The 4,713-nt window shown below is 42.7% G+C and overlaps 1 pseudogene; it reads left to right on the top strand.

The window, feature by feature from the left end:
- Positions 1-1,966: 1,966 nt before the first annotated feature.
- LOC139477244 (multiple epidermal growth factor-like domains protein 10) lies at positions 1,967-4,418 on the top strand (annotated as a pseudogene).
- The last annotated feature ends 295 nt before the right edge of the window (positions 4,419-4,713 follow it).

Raw genomic sequence — 4,713 nt, 5'->3', positions numbered from 1 at the left:
TCCCGGGGAAACCACGTCACAGTGATACACAGATATAGATGGCTGTCCCTGTTACCACCAGTCGCCGACTTGACAACGTGGCATACTGAAACTGATCACAAGTTGAATACGCAGTACAAATTGGGCTTGTGCAGCAATGGTCAACAGTAGGGCCCTCGAAAAGTCACATTGTCATTGTCGATAACTACATGTACTTGTTTAGCCAAATATGCCAATACTATAGTATAATAAGGCCTCAGTTCTCATCCACAAAACAAAAGGCCAAGAGAAATTGGAATGGCGTGATATTGGACTCTGTTCTAACTAGTTTGCTTGCTCTGGGTTGTTTTATGGCCAGGCTTTCAAGTCCGAGTTGAATAATGGCTGACATGGGGCATTTCTGGAAACTGATTGAGTGAGTGAGTATAGTTTGACGCCACATTTAGCAATATTCCAGCAATATCACGGCGGGGGAACCTGAAATGGGTTTCACACATTGTACCCACGTTGGGAATCGAACCCGGGTTTTCAGCGTGACGAGCGAACCCTTTAACCACTAGGCTACCCTACCGACCCGAAAACTGACCCATGAATCAAGACGTCATATATCGATATCTTAACCACGGTGTGTACAGTCGTGCGGTATACAACAACACATGCTTGCACAGAAATATGGATAGAAAAAGACATAGCATCGCAACTGCTATAATCTATGTGGGACGTATTTCTATTTCACAAACAGACTGAATGTTGAAAGTAAACAATTCACTTCCTGCATGCACACGTTTAACCTTCACAACGCTTCCCTTGGATCAAATCACATTTTCTGAAAAATAACTACACACTAATCTTGAACATGCAGAAAAAACAATTTCAGTGTTCACAAGCCGCATTTCAACTTTGCACCTCCATCGAATTATAATAGTAAACGGAGGGTCAGTATACATTATGGTTTATGTACGCTCTGAGCTTAGTGACTGAGGTTAGAAAACTATTTCAGTTGTATGACACTGTGGGAGAAAATCCCGATGTGCACCTATCACTATTCTAGACTGAAACCCACCACTCAACCAAAAGTAAAGTGAGGGAGTAATTATTATTTAATACTATTCGCGGGTGAGCAGATGTTGATGTTTCGTAAGAAAGAAAATTGCACCCAGGCATTAAAAGGATATGTGTGTTTGTTTTGGTTGTTTAACATCGAATGCAGAATTATCCCAGTTCCGTGGCAGCGGTCTGAATATGAAATAAAAGGATTTTTAAGATATTCCTTCCGGATGGTGATCCGAGATTTATATATAACAGTTCGCTATTATAGGCATGGCTACGTTTTGGATTCTGTGCTAGCGCGACAGGTGACGTCATGCCATTTGCGATGCTGCTGAAAAAATTCCCTGGTACCGACTCATTTTGTCATTGTGTGGACAACCAACTGCATATTATCACGTTATGACAGTAAGAAAATAACCTGTCCAAAACATAGTGTTTGTTTGTGTGTTTGTTTGTTTGTTTGTTTGTTGTTAAACACCTAACTCAGCAACTTTCCAGCTATATGACGGCGGTCTGTAAATAATAGCCTGAGCCCGAGAATCCAGTGATTAGCATCATAAGCATCAATCTACGCAAATGAGTATAGATTCGCGCATACATGCATGCTTGAGCGCGGGTGTGTGTGGTTGTTTATACAAACTATGACGGTTACATGGTGCTAGGACACTGACATTCCTTGCCGCAGGTTAACATGCCGCAGGGTAACCACAAGGAAACTGTGCATTATTAAAAGGAGTATCAAGTGTGATTCTTATTCCGTGTATAGGGGAATCAAATAGCGCATCTGAAAGCATTTAAACCACACAAATCAGTAGGATCAACCTTATCTTGATATCTTTGTCTTCTTTACGTACAGCGCATGACAAGTGTGTCTGATGTTTCATGTATGGACATGTACAGGGTCATGTACTGTTATCTATTTCCTTTCAGAAGAACCATGACTGTGTTGCTGATTCTGTGTCTTGCATCTCTGGTTCTGTTTGCTGAAGGTAAAACGATAAACCATTTATTCTTCTTTCTCGAGGTCATTGCTTTAAACGGTCACTCCATACCATATGTCACCCCATTAGAACACAACACATTACCATGTCATACGTTATGTTTGTGTAATTTCAAGGAAAGAAATTAATAAGATTAATGATTAAATGATATCGATTACATTACAATATTTTTGCATGCATGTCAAATAAGAAGAAGTAAAGATAGTTTCCAATCATTTTTAAGGGGACCAGTGCAAGGACAACCAGCACTGTTCAGACTGTGACAGAACAGGACGTTGCCTCACAGACTGTGACACTGGCTATTTTGATAGGAAATGCAGGTCCATGTGTAACAAGAACTGCAGAAACCGCTCATGCCAGTTGTCAAGCTCTGGCTCAGGTGCTTGCACTGAGGGTTGTGTCCCTGGATATCAAGGTCCTGGGTGCAGCATACGCTGTGGCAGTCCAGGAGGTACCTGTGCAGCATGTCCAGGTGGATGTGATGGAGGATATTGTCAGCTGGGCTCCTCCTGTGTGTCTGGGTGTGTAGACCTCTACTACGGGATTGACTGTAAGACTTGTTCAAGTAGATGTAAGTCCTGCAACAGGTTGACAGGATTGTGCAAGTCATGTCACCCTGAATATTTTGGTCCAAACTGTGCATATTCCTGTGATCACTGCCTAGGATCGTGTGCACATGGATGCGCAGAGGGCTGTCTTCCTGGATTCTATGGCACTTTCTGCGACAAGAATTGCAGTGAACAATGCGGACTGGACTCCAACATTTCTACCAGCAAGCCTCTACAGACATCCAAGGCTGGTTTACGTCACTGCCACAGAGACAGTGGGGATTGTATCCACGGGTGTGAAGAGGGCTGGCATGGTCAACAGTGCTCTTCTCCATGCAGCCCTAACTGCACCAAGAAACGATGCAAGTCTACAGGTGACTGTGTAGATGGTTGTGTACCTGGACACTTCGGCAGACTGTAAACCCTGCCCTGTCAACTGCTTTCACAGCATTTGCCTCTCGGACAGCGGGAAGTGTACAGACGGATGTACACGTGGCTTCTATGGTGGAGTCTGCCAGAACACGTGTGGAGTGTGTTTTGATGGTGTCTGTGATCAGAAGACTGGCACCTGTACCATAGGCTGCCACCTGACTGGACGGAGGTGTGATTCTACCTGTACATTCAACTGTTCTGTAGCGGAGTGCCTGAAAGTGGAACACTGCAACCAAGGTAACTATAATAGTACAATGCAACCTGTGGCTTAAATCTGTAATCGGTTCAGTTGAATGTGTAATATTATATTCCTATTTACCTATTTCTTTATATTTGACAGAGGACACCAGCGGTATACAGATAGCCACCTTATCGACATCGTTAATTCTGTTGGTGGTAGGCAGCATGGTGTCAGTGAGGATCTGTTGCCGCAAGCGTGTGGCGATGCCAAGGTAAGGGTGAGGATGTGTAAATATCCATGAGAAATAATCACAGTAGGCTGCCCTTTCTGTGCCTTCTCTCATACAGACCGTACCACGTGGTGTAAGTATATACAGGCAGATCAGACCGGACAGTCGAAGTGTTACAGCTATATTAAGGTTAAAATCATGCAATGGACAACATGAAATCTGACAATATAGGTTCAGGGGCTCGATGAGCCAGGTTACTCTTTGTAAACTACACATGTAGTCGGCTCCAATGAGAAGAACATGTTTTGTCTATGCGATTTTACAAAACACATATAACACAACTACTGTATATATTCATGATGTTATTACTTCCTGGTAACAGTGTTTTTCCATCACTTAGCTTATGGGCCTCGGTTTGTGAGTATCATCTTCGTATCCAAAATGACCAGGATCTGCGCCATCTCAGTATGTCTTCCAATAGGAAGCTGATACTCTGTGAAATATTGTTCCAAAATGGCACTCAAGTGTATCACTTTAAGGATATCTAATACCAAAAAGTCTGAAAAGAATGGTCGCATTGCATTACTTTTCAGATGGTCTAAATATCACAACTGCGTCCTTTAGTTGAGCAGGATCTGGAACAAGTTGGTTCGAATCCCAGGATATTTCTGTTTCCGGTAAAACGTATTTGTCTTGAATGTACCAATATCAGTAAAACGTTATAGTTTTTACTAGAACCAATCCTTTTAAGGTTGTATGGTTGATACAATCTGGTAATAACTGATGGGGATTCTTGTAGAATGTTGACTAGAAATGCACCCAAACTAGTCACTGAAGTCACTGAAAGAATGTCTTGTTTCTGCAGAGAAGGTCCACAGGAGAGAGATATGGATGACAAGCAGGTACCACAACCGGGAGACAATGAGGAACCCGAGCCGGAAAAGATATACCATGAAATTGATGCAAAGGAGATGGGCCCTGTGATTGTGTTTCTTTAGAAACCTACATTCTATGAAATAGATGTGAGCGACATGAAATAGTGTTGTTGTGTTGGCTCAAACACTTTCACTTTCGATGTGTGACATCTGCAGTTTATCTTGCATCACGTGGCACTGTAGTTGTTGTCTTAGATGGGTTTTTTTGTTCAAGCTGTTTCTTTCTTGTGATATATGTACAGACCCTGGCGCCCTTTGTTGTATCCCTTAGTTGTGTCAGGATTCGGTTATCGTTGGTTCAGATTCAAGCATCACTTCCGGGTTTATTGGTTCACAATGGGGTCAGACCGCCTCTGTG

Source organism: Haliotis cracherodii, unplaced genomic scaffold (assembly GCF_022045235.1).
Source record: "Haliotis cracherodii isolate W230 unplaced genomic scaffold, xgHalCrac1.p SCAF_32, whole genome shotgun sequence".
NCBI lineage: Eukaryota > Metazoa > Mollusca > Gastropoda > Lepetellida > Haliotidae > Haliotis > Haliotis cracherodii.
The sequence above is the reverse complement of the archived record's forward strand: the minus strand, read 5'-3'. Positions and strand labels throughout refer to the sequence as shown.